Below are 18618 nucleotides of genomic sequence, written 5' to 3'. Positions count from 1 at the left end.
ACATCAATCTTTTTAGTCTTCAGTTCATTTAAACACCGTCATTCCATCTTCCCAAAACTTCACATCATCCAACATATTGTGCTCGAAATGTTCTAGGTTCAGGATTTCCTCATTAATGGAGATACTACAATCCATTAACACTTTGAATATTAATGGTTCTTGTGCTGAAGTCATCCCCCCTCATATTCTGAAGTGCCACTTTCCAATATTCGGCCCACATATACTCAATTTTATTCAAACTAGTCTCGTTACTAGTACCGTACCTAAGCAATGGAAAGAAACAACTGTTTTTCCTACAATTAAAGAAAGCAAAGTCAGTGCAGTGGAGATTTCCAATTATCGCCCTATCTCTAATATCCCATTTTTGGCCAAACTTAAGAAAAGATTGTTTTCATCCAACTTTCTGACTTTATTGAACAAACAAAATGTCCTTCATCCTAATTAGACAGGTTTTCGTAAATACTACTCAATAGAACTGCCCTTGATAGGGCTGACCACCAACATTATTTACCACCTGGATCATCATAAATCAGTTCTACTTATTTCACTGGATTTATTGTTGATCTTCGATACTATAGACCAGTGTTTTTCAACCTTTTTTGGGCAAAGGCACACTTGTTTCATGAAAAAAATCACGAGGCACACCACCATTAGAAAATGTTAAAAAATTTAACTCTGTGCCTATATTGACTATATATAAAGTAATTCTCTTGAATAGGAATCAAATAAACACAAAGAAAGTATTTTATAATGCTGCCACCGCCAACATCACCGTTGGCGGCGGTGACACTCAAGTGGCTAAAGAGCCGCAGTTTGCCGGCCTAGGGACAACACTGGAGGGTGGCCAGCTGTGCACCCCCTTGGGACGTAAACCCGGGGTGGGGCAGACCGCCCCCCCCCCCCACCCTGGTATGCCACTATCTGTACCTCACTCCCTCCCTATGACCAAAAATTCTCCTTTCTTCTATTCCCCGTGTACACAACCATCTCTTTCCCTCCCTTCCTCTCTCCATGCCTTCTGTGTCCAAACACTCATTCCCTCCCCCACCTCAGCATCTCTTTCCCTCCCTTCCTCTCTCCCAAGTCCATTTCTTCTGTGTCCAAAAACGCATTCCCTCCCCCACCTCAGCATCTCTTTCCCTCCCTTCCTCTCTCCCAAGTCCATTTCTTCTGTGTCCAAAAATGCATTCCCTCCCCCACCTCAGCATCTCTTTCCCTCCCTTCCTCTCTCCCAAGTCCATTTCTTCTGTGTCCAAAAACGCATTCCCTCCCCCACCTCAGCATCTCTTTCCCTCCCTTCCTCTCTCCCAAGTCCATTTCTTCTGTGTCCAAAAACCCATTCCCTCCCCCACCTCAGCATCTCTTTCCCTCCCTTCCTCTCTCCCAAGTTCATGCCTTGTGTCCAAAACGCACTCCCTCCCCCCTTTTGTGTTCCGTGTTTGCCTCCCAGCCCATCTTTGCAACTTTCTCAGCAAAACGAAGCTCAAGCCGCAAGGCTTGTCTTCTGCTTCCTGCCTGCCCTGCCGCGCACAAATAGCCGAACGGAAGTATTCTCCGACGTCAGCGCTGACGTCGGAGGGCAGGCTTTGCTTAAGCCCTCCCTCCGACGTCAGCGCTGACATCGGGGAACGCTTGCGATCGGCTATATGTTAGCTGCAGGGCAGGCAGGAACAGAAGACGAGCCTCGCGGCTCGAGATGTATGGAACTCCGCGGGTCCCCCGTCCAGCTCTCTCCTGTCCACGTGGGGCGGACCGCCCCTCTCCCTAGACTGGTGGTACTGCCCTGATGGCGGCCCTGACCGTACGGCACACCAGGCAACATCTCGCGGCACACTAGTGTGCCGCGGAACAGCGGTTGAAAAACACTGCTATAGACCACCAATTATTAATTTGCAGGCTTCAGGATATAGGGATCACTGATCAAGTTTTAGACTGGTTTAAATCATACTTTAAAGATCGCTTCTCTAAAGTAATGTTTAATGGTACTTCCTCTAACACTTTCTCTAATGATTTTGGGATCCCTCAAGGTTCCATTCTTTCACCTATGATGTTCAATATTTTCCTTGCACCGCTTATCACATTAGGACAATCCATTGGGTTCTCAATTTTTGCTTATGCGGATGATATCCAACTTACCCTGTCAATCTTGATCCTAATGATATCTTATCCATTAATCAGAAATTGGAACAAATCAGTGACTGGCTAAGCTCAAATATGCTTGCTCTCAACATTAGTAAAACTAAAGTTATGATTTTTCTGGTTAAGGAAGGCCTCATAAGTCTAAAATCCATTTCTATCCAGACAGTCACATCCATTAAGCTTCTTGGTGTTATCTTAGATGGAACATAAGAACATAAGAACTGCCATCTCCGGATCAGACCTTCGGTCCATCAAGTCCGGCGATCCGCACACGCGGAGGCCCTGCCAGGTGTACACCTGGCGTAATTTATAGTCCACCATATCTTTATATGCCTCTCTTAAGGAGATATGCATCTAGTTTGCTCTTGAAGCCTAGGACGGTCGATTCCGCAATAATCTCCTCTGGGAGGGCATTCCAGGTGTCAACTACTCTCTGAGTGAAGCAGAACTTCCTGATATTAGTCCTGAACTTGCCCCCCCTTAGCTTCATTACATGTCCTCTAGTCCGTGTCAAATTGGACAGTGTAAATAATCTTCTCTGCTCTATTTTGTCGATTCCTTTCAGTATTTTGAAGGTCTCGATCATATCCCCACGCAGTCTCCTTTTCTCAAGGGAGAACAATCCTAGTGTTATAAGTCTATCCTCATATTCCAGTCTCTCCATACCCTTCACCAGTTTTGTTGCTCGTCTCTGCACCCTCTCCAGCAGTTTTATATCCTTCTTTAGGTAGGGAGACCAATGTTGGACGCAGTATTCCAAGTGTGGTCTGACCATTGCCCTATAAAGCGGCATTATAACTTTCTCCGATCTACTCGAGATTCCTTTCTTTATCATGCCCAACATTCTATTTGCCTTCTTTGCCGCTGCCGCGCATTGTGCCGACGGCTTCAGGGTCCTATCTATCAGTACACCCAGGTCCTTTTCTTGTTCACTCTTCCCCAGAGTTGCACCTGACATTGTATACTCGTATTCCTTATTCTTATTGCCTAAATGCATTACCTTGCATTTCTCCACATTGAACTTCATCTGCCATTTCTCCGCCCATGTTTCTAACCGACACAAGTCGCTCTGGAGTTTCTCTCTATCCTCCTGCGATCTGATCGCCCGGCATAGTTTTGTATCATCTGCAAACTTGATGATCTCACTGGATGTTCCTTCCTCCAGGTCATTGATATAAATATTAAAAAGGATCGGCCCAAGTACCGAGCCCTGGGGTACACCACTAGTCACTTTCTCCCAGTCGGAGAACTTCCCATTTATGCCCACTCTCTGCTTTCGGTTTTCCAGCCATTTGCCTATCCATCTTTGTATATCTCCCTCTATACCATGGCTTTGTAGTTTCCTAAGAAGTCTTTCATGTGGAACTTTGTCGAACGCTTTCTGGAAGTCCATGTATATTATGTCCACAGGCTTCCCACTATCAATTTGCTCGTTCACGGTCTCAAAAAATTGGAGTAAATTCGTCAAACACGATTTCCCTTTCCTGAATCCATGTTGACTGGGTTTCATCAAGTCGTGTGCGTCCAAGTGCTGGACTATGCTATCCTTGATCAGTGCTTCAACCATCTTGCCGGGGACCGACGTAAGACTCACAGGCCTATAGTTGCCCGGTTCCCCTCTCGATCCTTTTTTGAAAATTGGCGTGACGTTCGCTATCCTCCAGTCGTCCGGTATCTGTCCAGTTCTGATTGTCAGGTTTGCAAGTTTTTGCAATAACTCTCCGATTTCAACCTTCAATTCCTTTAAGACTCTCGGGTGAATTCCATCCGGTCCAGGGGATTTGTCACTTTTAAGTTTGTCGATCTGATAGTATATCTGGTCTAAGTCCACTTCAACTGTGGTGAGGCTGTCTTCTATTTCTCCTGGAAACACTTTCTCCGCTTCAGGTATTGTTGAGGTGTCTTCCTTCGTAAAGACAGACGCAAAGAAGGAATTTAGTTTGTCTGCGATTTGTTTATCTTCCTTGATGTACCCTTTTCTTCCCTGGTCGTCCAGGGGTCCCACTGCCTCTTTTGCAGGGTTTTTCCCTTTCACGTATCTAAAGAAGGGCTTGAAGTTTTTGGCCTCCTGGGCTATTTTTTCCTCATAATCCTGTTTGGCATCCCTCACCGCCTTGTGACATTTCTTCTGATCATCTTTATGTTTGTTCCAGGCTTCGGTTGTCTTTATGCATTTCCATTTTTTGAAAGAGTCCTTCTTTTCTTTTATGGCTTCCTTCACCTGTATGGTAAGCCATGCTGGTTCTCCCTTACCCTTTGTTCTCCTTTCTTTGGAAATTCTCGGAATGTAGAGATCTTGTGCTTCTGTGATAGTATTTTTCAGTAGGGACCATGCCTGATCTACCGTTTCAAGTTTGTCCACCATCTTCTCTAGTCGTTTTTCTACCATGGCCCTCATGCGATCGTATTTACCCTTTTTAAAGTTTAAGGTGGTGGTTAAGGTTTTGGCATGTTTCCCTTTCCCGATGTCAAGTTTAAAGTTGATTACATTGTGATCACTCGTTCCCAGTGGAACCACGACTTCCACTTCTGTTATCGGTCCCGTGAGGCCATTAAGGACCAAGTCCAAGGTGGCGTTGCCTCTTGTCGGCTCTTTTACCATTTGTTCCAGGAAGCAATCCCCTAGCACCTCCAGGAACTTGGCCTCCTTGCCGCAGTTGGAGGTTGTTAGTTTCCAGTCTATCCCTGGGAAATTGAAGTCTCCCAATATAATTCACATTTCATGAACAAATAAGTTCAGTAATTAAGAAATGTTTCAATCATCTCCATATGATAAGATCCCTCACCACATTACTAGATCAATCGTCATTAAATATTCTCATTCATTCTTTAGTCATTTCATGTTTGGACTATGGCTATTCATTATACAAAGGAATTACAAAGAAAGAAATAAGACGTCTTCAAATTATCTAAAACACCACTGTAAAAATTATCTCAAAAGCACGTAAATTCGATCATGTCATACCCCTCCTGATCACTGGCTCCCCATTAAGCATCAAATCACTTACAAAATAATGTTACTGACCTTTAAAACAAAAATTGCCGGCCAACCAGAATTAATCAACAGGCTATTAATCCCTCACTCTACCCATCATACTTTACATTCCTCAAATCAAAACTTACTATCTATCCCTTCACTAAGATACATTAACACCATGCGTACTAGTATTTTTTTCTGTTACGGCCCCTACAAATTGGAATTCTGCACCAAATCACATAAGAGAAATTACATCCCTCGATAAATTTAAAAGCAGCTTAAAGGCCTTTCTTTTTAAAGATGCATACGATGTATAATAGTACTTTTAAGGATGGTAATGGAAGTCTGTTCCCTTCCAATAGCCTCATATTTTAGATAATTTGCCTGTTTTCCCTTTCATTTGTTTTTTATCCTCTTCCCATCTTTTTTCTATCTAAATATTATACTTCTACCCAGTTACCTCTTGTATCAGTAAGTCATTGTTTGTCAGTGCGTCAGACTGTTAGTGTTATTGTATTGAAATTTGTTTGATATTTGATAAGGCAACATATCAAATTTTTTTAAAAAATTCTTTATTGACTTTTAATCAAAAACAGTGTCATACAAATGAAAGAACAAAAGATATTCCACATATTACACTATTATCTATACAGGTAACATAAATATCATTCAATAATTTCATTTTCCTGCATATAATAATATCATACTATATCCTAACATACAATACAAATAAAAAATAAAGTTACCCAAATATCACTATCAATATTTATTCCCCTCCCTCCAACACCCCCCTCCGGATGTGTAAAGATAAATAAACCCAAGAAAAGAAGAGATATGATGAAAATACATTATTATGTTTTTACCAATTTAGTCAATGGGCTCCAAATTTTATTAAATACCTCACTAAAACCCCTACATTCTGCGTTAATTCATTTGTATCTGTATGTAGTACACACATTCACCCACCAAAATGTATAATTAATTCTATCATGGTTTTTCCAATTACTTGTAATCAATTGAATGGCTATACCTGTTAGGATCATAAATAGACGACTCATATTTATCTAGAGTGGGTTTCACATGTAAAATTTTCCATAAATTATAGCCTCATATGACATTGGAACATTTGAATCTAGTACTAAATTTATTTGTCCCCAAATTGACTTCCAATATATTAATATAAATGGACAAAAATACAACAGATGACCCAAAATCTCTATACCAGTATGACAATGCCAGCATCTATTAGACTTAGAACTATCTATTTTATTTAATCGAACTGAGGTCCAGAAAATCCTATGTAACAAAAATAACCATGTGTGTCTCATAGATGCTGACACTGTACATTTCAATCTCCAAGTCCAAATTTGTGGCCAACGAGACACAGAAATATACTGTTATATCTCAATGCTCCAGATGTCTCTATTTTTTGGCTTTTTATTCAAAAATCCAGAAATCAATTTGTACCACTGAGCATCCTGATGACCTACTAAATCAGTTTGGTAGCAAAGGATTTGCAGGCTAAAATATGTTTTAAAATTTTTCCATTCAGGGAACCTACTGTGAATAGCATGCTTCAACTGCAACCACCTATATTGTTGACATTTTAAAATTCCAAATGACTGTTGCATTTGTGAAAAATCAAGCAGATTTCCATTAGATATAATGTCATCTAATGTCCAAATACCTGCCTACATCCAATTCTTCCAAGTGATCCCAGCACCGCCTATTTAAATCTTGGAGTTTAACCATAAGGTCTGCAAAGTAGACTTTATTATGGGAACATCTGTTAACTTATCAATAAATTTAATTGTTTTCCATATGTCCAATAAAATCACATTATCCTTAGTGTACCTAGGTATTTTAATACTTAATATATGAGACAATATCATCGGGGACATGATTTTCCACTCAAGATATAGCCAGTCTGGGTAATGTTCTAAGAGCTCAGGGAGGATCCAATACATACCTTGATGCATTATATAGGCTTGATGATACCTATAAAAATTGAGAAAATTTACCCCACCCTCCGCAATTGGTTTATATAGAGATACTAAAGCAATTTTTGCTTTCTTCCCTAGCCAAATAAATTTTGTCAATATAATATTTAACTTTTTGTAAAAGGACCCTTGAAAATAAATTGGTAACATACCCAGTTGGTAACAAATTACTGGCAAGATCATCATTTTGGCCGTTTTAACTCTCCCCCACCAAGACAAGTGTAAAGGGTTCCATTGCTCACACATCTCCGTGACCTTTAATAATAATGATTTTCATTTATTTTCATCGTTCCTTCCAATGTATTTTTAATCCATATACCTAAGTATTTAATACAATCCTCCTTCCAAATAAAAGGAAATTCATCAAATAATCCTTTCGTACAATGTACATTCAATAGAAGAATTTCTGATTTACTCCAGTTTATTTTGTAACCAGATAATTTTCCAAATTTATTAATCAGTTCCAGTAAGCATGGTATGGTAATTTCAGGACTTCTCAAATGAAGCAAAATATCATCTGCATATGCAGAAACTTTGTATTCCCGACCTGCCCAAGGAATACCACAAATCTCCTCTGCTTGTTTAATAGCCAACAGTAAAGGTTCCAAAACAATATCAAACAGCAAAGGAGATAACGGACATCCCTGTCTCACTCCCCTTTCCAAGTGAAACCGCTTTGAAAAAGCAATACAAGGTTTGAATCATTTGTATAAATCCAGAACCAATACCAAACCATTCCATAGTCTGATACATAAAGGACCATTCTACTCGATCAAAAGCCTTCTCTGCCAATCTAGTATTATTTGAAGAATGTCTACTAGCAACGAACCCTGTGTGGTGGACACCAATAATATAAGGAAGAGCCTTGGCCAAGCATAAAGCTAATAATTTCGCTAATATTTTCCCATCTACATTAATCAAAGAAATTGGCCTATAATTAGCAACCAACAAGGGATCTTTATTTGGCTTTGGCAAAACAATAGTTAATGATTCCGCTATAGTACCTGTTATACAACCATTATTCAGTTGATCCTGATATAAATTTAATAGATGGGGTATTAATATGTTTTGAAATGATGCATAGAATTCAACCGTATATCCATCACCACCTGGAGCGGATCCAACTCTAAGGGACTTCAATGCAGATTGTATTTCGCTTTGTGAAATGGGTGCTTCTAATTTTCCTTTCACATGCTCGGAAATTTTGGAACCCTCAATCAGATTTAAAAATTCCAACCCATCTTCCTCCTTAGTTAAATAATGCTCATAAGAATACAAGCTGGTGTAAAATTTCAAAAACTCTTTTAATATATTGTTATTTTGATAATGAATTTCCATGTTTTCATCTTTAATTGCTGTAATATTTATTTTCCTCTTTTTAGCTTTTAAATAATTAGCTAGTAGTCTTCCCACCTTATTTGAGTTTCCATAATACAAAGCTTTTAGAGACACCAATTGTTTCCTAGCTAGCTGAGAAGAAATTTCATTGTATCTAAACTTTGCTTTTAAAAGAGCCTGAAAAGTATTTGGATCCCAATTTGACTTCAATTGTAACTCTAATTTAGTAATATCTTGTTCTAAAATAAGAAATTCTTTATTTAATTGTTTTTTAATATATGAAGAATATGAGATTATATGACCTCTCATGGTAGCCTTAAAGGCATCCCATATTGTTTCTTTAGTTATTTCTTCTGAATCAATCTGAAAAAAATCATTTATTTTCAACTGAAATTCTTCTTTAAAATTAGAGTCTGCCAGCAATGTATTATTGAATCTTCATACAGGTCTATTATTCTCTTATCCATCTATACTGCAATCAATCCAAACACCTCCATGATCCGATAAAATAATCGGATCTATGGATGCCCTTGTTACCTTTGGAACTAAGTTATCTGATACAAATATAGAATCTATTCTTGAAAATGACTTTTGCACATGAGAGCAAAATGAAAATTCCCGTTCATTGAAATGGAGAATTCTCCAGATGTCTTTTAAACCACAAGACCCTACCAAATTATCCAAACCTAAAGATTTTAAAATTTTACCAGGTTTTTTTTTATCCAATATTGGATTCATAACCACATTAAAGTCCCCTGCCAATATTAAATTGGAGGGTGATGTTGATAATATTAAATTTGGAGCTTGTTAAAAAATTCCAATTGATTTGAATTAGGGGCATATATGTTAAACAGCGTCAAGGTATTTTCCCTGAGATCATTTCTATTTGAATCCATCTTCCCAACGGATCCATAGATATCATATTAAACGTCGCTAAACATTTTTTATGTATCAAAATAGCTACTTCAGCTTTTTTTTTTTCCTATAGTAGGGGCATAAAAACATTTCTTAACCCAATCCCCCTCTAATTTATTTGACTCCATTACAGATAAATGGGTCTCTTGGATGAAATATATATCCGCCACCTGCCTTTTTTAAAAATAATGTTTAATATACCTGAAATCTGAATCTCTTCTGTTGTAGTCTGAACTCTGAGGACTGAGACTGAACTCTGAGGACTTTCTTAAGAGATCAGACTCCACAGGTGACCCTTGAGAGGAGGAATGTTGGCCTAGTGGCTAACCCTCAGTAACCTGGGTCTAAGGGAGAGGTTGTAGAGGCTCAGCATTAAAGCTACTTTTCACAGCAACCCTTAGATCATTTCTTTATTTATAGCAACCTGTGAACTACTATCTGTTTTTGGAACAGGGCATTATTTTTGTAGGATTTTTCTGCCCTTTCTTTTTTTTCTTCCAGGTATAAGTTCTTCTGCACTACACTATGGCTGGGAAACATCGTATCACCAAAGCTGCTGCTCAGGTTACAACTTCTGTCTCTGTGCAGACAAAAAATGTTACCCAGGCAGAGGGAGTAGTTCCATGAACAAGCTGTCTTCAGCTTGAATACTTCATGAAGGAAGTAAAAGAACTGAGAGCGGAGGTAGCAATATTGAGAAACATCCATGAGAATGAGAGGTACTACGATGAAATGGTTCATGAGGAATCAAAGATTTCCAGTAGTGGGGGAAGAAGAGGCTGTGCTGAGAGAAGGCAGCTGGACTCAAATTATGGAACACTGCAGGACTGGTACTGTGATTCCCCATGCTCTTGAACTGAAGAACCGGTATGCTGTCCTGGAAGTAGAGAAGATGAGAGCATCCCAAGTAGAGGAAGGAACAAAACTTGAAATCCTCAAATTTACTGGATCCATGACCATTAGGAGGCATAAGGTAGTGGTAGTTGGCGATGCCCTTCTGAAGGGTACAGAAGCTTTCACCTGCAGACCAGACATGATGCCACGAGAGGTGTGCTGTCTGCCTGGTGCCAAAATCCAAGATGTTACGGAAAGCTTATTGAGACTCATAAAGCCTGATGACTACTATCTGATGCTGCTCATCCACAATGGCACTAATGATACTTCCAGGTACCCCTGCAAATGTGTCAAAAGAGACTTTGTGGCTCTGAGAGAGAAGGTGAAGCAAACAGGTGTGCAGGTGGTATTCTTGTCCTTCCTCCCTGTCGAGGGTAAAGACCAGGGCATAGAAGCTCACGTACTGGAGATGAATGCATGGCTATGTGAATGGTGTCATAGAGAGCGTTTTGGCTTCCTGGACCATGGAATGATATTCCAAGGGCTGCTGAGCAGGGATGGTGTGCATCTATCAAAGAAGGGAAGAAGTGTCTTCACCAGCAGGCTGGCTAATCTACTGAAGAGGGTTTTAAACTACAAGTGATGGGGCAGGGTGATCAAAGTTCCTGGGTGAGAATAAGCCCTCAGGCAAGTAAATCACTGAATACCTCTACACGGACGGGAAAAGGGGCAATGTCTGGAAAGCAGTATATACTAATGCTCAAAGTATGGGAAACAAGATTATGGATCTAGAAGCTGTGATGGAAGAAGAGGAGTTGGATATAGCGGCAATCACAGAGACAAGGTTCACAGAGAACCATGACTGGGATGTAGTTATACTGGGCTATAATCTATTCAGAAAAGACAGGGTAGGAAAAAAGGAGGGGGAGTAACATTATATAAAGATCATATTAAAGCCACACAATAGCGGGATCTGCAGGGCAAGGAAGAGGCACTGTGGATCAATTTGGAAAGAGGGAATGGTTAATATATTTACATTGGTGTGATATACAGGCATCCTTCACAGACAGAAGGAGTAGATAGAGATTTAATAGTAGACATTCAGAATATATCTAAAAAAAGGGAAGTCTTGCTAATGGGTGATTTTAACATGCCGGATGTTGATTGGGGTATCCTTATTGCATGGTCTTCCAGAAGTAGGGAGATTCTGGATTCTCTACAAGGAGAACTGTTCCAGCAGTTGGTAATGGAACCCACATGGGGTGAGGTCATACTGGACTTAGTGCTTACAAATGGGGAACGTGTTTCTGATATTATAGTGAGTGATCATCTGGCATCCAGTGATCACTACATGGTACAGTTTAATATTAAGATGGGTATAGAGAGGGCTTATTCAAAAGCAAAGGCTCTAGACTTTAAAAAAAACCTAACTTTGTTCAGATGGGGTTTACATCAAGGAATTATTGCTTGGATGGGAAAGTCTGCAATGAGTGGAAATGCGGTGGGCAAAACTGAAAGGAGCGATTGTGAGGGCAACAAACCTTTTTGTGAGGCAAGTAAGTAAAAGTAAGAGGAAAAGAAGGTCGCTTGGTTCTCAAAAGTAGTAGCTGAGAAGGTAAGGAATAAGGTTAGCTTTCATAAACTACAAAAGATCACAGAAAGAGGAACACAGGCAAAATTATCTGGAAAAGTTAAGAGAGGCAGGTTGTGTAGTTAGGAAAGCAAAGATGCAAATGGAAGAAAAAATAGCTGACACGGTAAAATGGGGAGACAATATATTTTTTAGATATATTAGTGATAGGAAGAAGTGCAGAAGTGGCATTGTGAGACTCAAAGGTAAAGGGGAAGAATATGTAGAAAGATCAAATTGCTTAACAAATATTTCTGTTCTGTGTTCATGGTTGAGCGGGACCACAGAAGACAAATGTGAATAGGTATGGGGGAGTAATTGACCCTGATCGATTTTCAGAGGGTTGTGTTCATGAGGAGCTAGCTAAAATAAAGGTAGACAAAGCCGGTAGATGTGGCCAGATGGTGTAGATCCGAGGATGCTGAAAGAACTTAGGGAAGTTCTGGTAGCTCCGCTGACTGACCTTTTCAATTAGTCTCTAGAGTCAGGAGTGGTAACGAAGGACTTGAGAAGGATGGATGTGGCCCCTCCCAACAAAAGTAGAAATAAGAAAGAAGTAGGGAATTACAGGCTGGTAAGTCTGACTTCTGTGGTAAGCAAATTAATGGAAACACTTTTAAAACAGAGAATGGTCAAGTTTCTGGAATCCTGTGGATTACAGGACTGGAGGTAACATGGATTCACTAGAGGTAGGTCTTGTCAGACAAATCAGATCAATTTATTTGAGAATTGGATAGAGGATTTGTACTATAAGTAGTATATTTAGATTTTAACAAAGCCTTTGATGGTGTTCAACACAGACGTCTGATAAATAAACTGAGTGCCCTCGGGATGGGTCCTAAAGTGATGGGCTTGGTCAAAAACTAGTTTAGTGGAAGGCGACAGAGCGTAGTGATCAATGGAGACTGCTCTGAGGAAAGGGATGTTACTGAGGAAGTAGTGTTCCTCAAAGTTCTGTTCTTGGGCCTGTTCTTTTTAACATTTTTATAAATGATATTGCTGAAGGGTTGTTGGTAAGATTTGCCTCTTTGCGGATAATACCAAAAATCTGCAATAGAGTAGACACACCGGATGGTGTGAATAACATGAAAAAAACCTGGCAAAGCTTGAAGAATTCTCTGAAATTTGGCAGCTAAAATTTAATGCTAAGAAATGCAAGGTCATGCATTTGAGCTGCAAAAAACCGAGGGAACGGTACAGATTAGGGGTGAAGAACTTATGTGCATGACAGAAGAGCAGGACTTGGGTGTGATTGTATGTGATGATCTTAAGGGTGCAAAACAGGTTGAAAAGGTGACAGTGAAAGCTAAAAGGATGCTTGGTTGCACAGGGAGAGTTATGGCTAGTAGGAAAAAGGAGGTATTGATGCCCCTGTATAAGACTTTGGTGAGACCTCATTTAAAATATTGTGTACAATTTTGGAGGCCGCACCTTCAAAAAGATATAAAAAGGATGGAGTCGGTCCAGAGGAAGGCTACTAAAATGGTATGTGGTCTTCATCATAAGGCATATGGGGACAGACTTAAAGATCTCAGTCAGTATACTTTGGAGGAAAGGTGGGAGAGCGAGATATGATAGAGATGTTTAAATACCTACGTAAAGTAAATGCAAATGATTCGAGTCTTTTTCATATGAAAGGAAATTCTGCAATGAGATGGCATAGGATGAAGTTAAGAGGTCTGGAGTAATTTAAGGAAATACTTTTTTACAGAAAGGGTGGCAGATGCATGGAACAGTCTCCCAGAAGAGGTGGTGGAAACAGAGACTGTGTCTGAATTCAAAAGCGCCTGGGATAAGCACATGGGATCTCCCAAAGAGAGAAAGAGATAATGGTTAGTGCAGATGGGCAGACTAGATGGGATGGAGAATGAGAGGGCACTCTATAAAGTTGAAAGGGGATAGATTCCATACAAACATAAGGAAGTTCTTCTTCACCCAGAGAGTGGTGGAGAGCTGTTATAGGGGAAAACACCCTCCAGAGTTTCAAGACAAAGTTGTACAAGTTCCTGCTAAACTGGAACGTACGCAGATGAGGCTGGACTCATTTAGAGCACTGGTCTTTGACCTGAGGGCCGCTGCATGAGAGGACTGCTGGGCAGGATGGACCACTGGTCTGACCCAGCAGCGGCAACTCTTATGTTCTTATCATATTTCTGTTTCAAGAACATATGCCAATACTCCTCCTTACAAGAAGGTCTGGTTGTCAACTCTTCCAAAACTCCATGCTCACAAGCCATATCCTCAGTTATAATTTATACATGACCAACTTGTTCAACACATCTCTAATTTTGAACAGTTCATACCGATGTTCAGCTATCTGATGTCCAGAAAACTATGCATGATGTTCTGGAAATTAGAAAATTTATGGCCAGATCAATATTTGAAGCCTTCAACATAACCTCCAGAGCATCAGCCTTATCTAATACCATGCACAGGCAGACATGGATTTGAGTATCTGATCTGCACCCTAATGTACAGGACCACCTGGGAAATATCCCTTGTTTAGGGGATGAATGTTTTGGTGACAAAATTGAGGAAGCCACTCAGAAAATCACCAGGCATGAGCAAGGTATACCTGTTCTCTCAATCAGTAAGTCATTTAAAAATCAGCCAGTAAGTAACTACTACAAACATAGACACTCATATGTACCTTATAAATGGCACTACACTCTGCTATCAACATCTTCTAGGGCTCCTGCCCAAAAGCCTGCTAGTAACCAACATTCCCAGAAATCTCAGGCTCCTGCTCAGCAAATGTCATCCCAGTCCTTTTGATATGCTACTAGAGAGCCTCACCACCATTTGGCCTATGCTACCCCCTTTTCTTCCCATCAGAGGTCATCTTACCCATTACCATCAATGATGGACTCTCATCACCACATACACTTGGGTTCTGCAAGTGGTGAAAGAAGCCTATGCTCTTTACCTTGATAACTCCCTCTACACAGGCAACCAAGAGAGTCCTATTTCACTTCCCAGCAGATTTCCTTCCTTCTTAAAGAATCTGAAGGTCATTGGCATGCTAATGGGAATACAAGGAGGATTCACTAAATACTGCTGTTTCCTGTTCTTGTGGGATAGCAGAGCAGATCTGCAGCTGAACATTATGTCAAGTATGTTTGGCAGCTGAGGAATACCTATAACCCAGGGACAAGCAGTGTAAAATGTATGCCATTGGTGGATCCTCATAAAATATTTCTTCCACCTCTTCATATCAAGCTGGGGTTGATGAAGAACATTGTAAAGGCCATAGGTAAAGCAAACTCACCAGGTTTTCAATATATTAAGAAATTTCCAAAAATCAGCACTGCAAAACTGAAGGAAGAAATATTTACAGGTCCACAGATCAAGTTCATTATGCATGATGAAGATTTTAAGCAATCACTCTCAGCAACTGAGTTTGAAACTTGATATGCATTCAAGTAGTTGGTGGAAAACTTTCTGGGCAACAAAAGTCTCCAAAACAAAGAAAAACTGCAATGATGCAGGCTAAATTTATTGTATCAAATAATTGAATGCTGTTAATAATACCACCTTAAAAACAAACCAAGGGACACGACACGGTCCGTGTTTCGGTTAACACGCCTTCATCAGGGGTCTTAATAAACCAAAATAAGAATGACTCAGAATGTACATAGTCATAAAAAAATATATGTACATTAATGTGACATAAACTGCTTTATAGATGAAAGGATGGACATCTAAGAATGGTGTGCAGTGAAGAATAAAGAAATAAAGAATAACAGATGGTGAACAACAAAGCATCCAAAGACTAAAATAAGCATAATGAAATAACAGTTTGTCATGCAGATATGTTTAAAATGAATGATGAACCACTAAAGAATAGTGTAGATGCACCAAAAAGGGACAAGTGTGAAAGAAATGAAAGGATAAAAAGTGATAAATTAGATATCCTATAGAGAGCGCCAATCATGAACAGGTACCATGGATAATAAAAAACAGAGAGGATCAAGACTATAGCCATAAAAGATTAAGAACTACCCAGGTCGATGGAGGATCGAATAAAACCGCAAACAAAAAACTGTAAAAATAAAACTAGATTAGTGATACTGCCATGTGAAAATCAGCCTACCATGAGGGGGATAGATATAACCTTGAAAAGTAATGGACATAAAAACATAAATCAATGTGTCTAAATAAATGACATCAAGGCAAAGCATAAATAGGATACAAATGATAAAGGGCAAAACTAAATACATTCTGAAAACTTAAACCAAAAATATAGCCAAAGCTAAAAAAGTGATAATAATTGGAAACCAGAGCAGAATAACTAAAAATATAGAGACGAAAACTGGAAACAAAAACCTCTAAGGGAAAACATGGTAGAGAATAAACCAAACTAGCAACTCAAAAATTAAAGGTCAAAGGCACTGCTCAAGTTGAACTGCAGTACCAAAGCGCTTTTTCCCTAGGAAAACAAATGGAAAAGGTGGTCATAGAAATTAAAACTATTTCAGTATTGTAATTTGTACGGAAGCCAAACTGGGTATCGTGTAGAATGCTGAACTTCTCTAAGTATTGCATGAAATCGATGTTGACCAGTCCTTCCATTAGTTTAAGAAAGAATGGTTTGTTAGCAATCAGTCTGTAGTTGGTAGTCAAGGAAGCAGATTCCATAGGATTTTTAATAATAGGAGTAATAAGGATATGAACAATTTCCACCGGACATTTGCCAGTGCACATACATGAAGAAACCCAATTAAAGAGTTCAGCCTTGAAAGAGATAGGAGCTGATTTCATAATAATCGGTGGGCAGTTGTCTTATAGGCAGTTGGATTTTACATATTTTGAGTAAAGCTTGAGAAATTGGTTCCAATCTGGATTTTCAAAATGATGCCATAATCCATCATCCTACTTATATGCACATGTTTATACCAAATCAATTGTCCTATGTATATAAACATGCAATACTAGGGGCTACTTTTACGAAGGTACGCTAGCATTTTTAGCACATGCACAAGATTAGCGCACACTAGCCGAGAAACTACCACCTGCTTAAAAGGAAGCGGTAGCGGCTAGCAAACGCTAAAACCGCTAGCGCACCTTTGTAAAAGGAGCCCTAGATTTACTATTGCAGCTAAATACTCTATACCAGGGGTGCCCACACTTTTGGGGCTTGCGAGCTACTTTTAAAATGAGAAAGTCAAAATGATCTACCAACAATAAAATTTTAAAAAAACACAAAGCACACTACGCAGAGAAAATGTTAATTATCATTCCTATTCCGGGATTTTTTCAAAGAGGTCAAAGCAGATGACTCTATGCACTGTCATCTGAGTAACAACCATACACCGAAACCAGCGGGCAGGCAGGCAGGAAAGGCAGGAGCCCGATCCTGCAGGTGTGGGAGTCACTCCGCCCCTCCCCCAAACCAGCCGGGGATTCTTCTTCTATAAAACAAGCACCGCCAGTGGAGTACTGCCTTTTCCCGCACTGAAACCAGCGGACAGGCAGGCAGGAGCCCATCCTGCAGGCGTGGGAGTCGCTCTGCCCCTCCCCCGAACCAGCTGGGGATTCTTCTTCTTTAAAACAAGCACCGCCAGCGAAGTACTGCTTTTTCCTGCACCAAAACCAGCGGGCAGGCAGACAGGAAAGGCAGGAGCCCGATCCTGCAGGCATTGGAGTCACTCCGCCCCTTCCCTTCATAACTGCTCCGAAAAGGGACCTTTTCAAATCCCGGTCTTACCACCCCCATGTAAACCTAACAGACCTCACCGTAAACACCAGCGGATGCTGAGGAAAGTCCCCTTCTCAGCAACAACTGACTCCCCCCACTTTCAAATGGTCCAAGGTTTCTATCTTAATATCAGATCCATTAGAAATAAGTCACAACTGGTCAAAGATTGGCTTGAAGAGACCAACCCTGACTTCGTCCTTTTAACGGAAACATGGCTGATCGCTGACAATGACATCATCATACGCGAGTGCCTCCCACCTAGATTCAAAATCACTTCACTACCCAGAAGCAGGGGAAGAGGGGGAGGACTAACCGTCATTGTAAAAAACTCCTACGAATCCACCATCATAGCTTTGAATTCCTCAGTGGACATGGAAATCCTTTCCTACAAACTCCAGTCAGACAAATTAGAAGAGGCATTAATCATCACGCTATTTTACATTCCTCCCAAGAAATGGTCCACTGCCAAGGACACCTTCTTCGAATTCCTCCTTACAAACTCAACTGCTGGCCCCTACAACCTACTGGCTGGTGACCTGAACATCCACCTAGAACAGGTAGAGCAGGGCGACACCAAAGATTTACTATTCTTTATCACTTCTCTCAACTTCCTTGTGCCTCCCCCTGATAGAACCCATCTAAAAGGACATCAACTAGATCTTGTTACCTTTTCTTCTAAAGCCTCAGCCCATTCCAAAATGCACTGGCACCAAACCACTTGGACCGACACTCTATGGTCGGACCATCGTTTATGCAATTTCCAATTCAACTGGCAAACCAAACGCTCCCCAACCAAACCCCTGGAGAAAAAAAGGATTAGGACAATGACAGCCATCAGAGGCTTGGTAAATCCAGTGGAATTCTGGTCGCATTACGATATCTCATCAGACTCAAACTCCCCCTCTATTGACACCTGGACCAATACAAGCACACAGATTCTTAACAAGATGGCCCCCATCAAACTAAGAAAAACGAGAAACCAAAACCTAGATGGCTGGTTTCACACCTAACTAGGAACAGTGAAACGAGAATTACGAAAACTGGAAAGACTATGGCTGAAATCTGGTGATAACATAAAAAGAACAAA

This window comes from Geotrypetes seraphini, chromosome 6 (assembly GCF_902459505.1).
Source record: "Geotrypetes seraphini chromosome 6, aGeoSer1.1, whole genome shotgun sequence".
In the NCBI taxonomy this organism is placed as follows: Eukaryota; Metazoa; Chordata; class Amphibia; order Gymnophiona; family Dermophiidae; genus Geotrypetes; species Geotrypetes seraphini.
The sequence above is the reverse complement of the archived record's forward strand: the minus strand, read 5'-3'. Positions refer to the sequence as shown.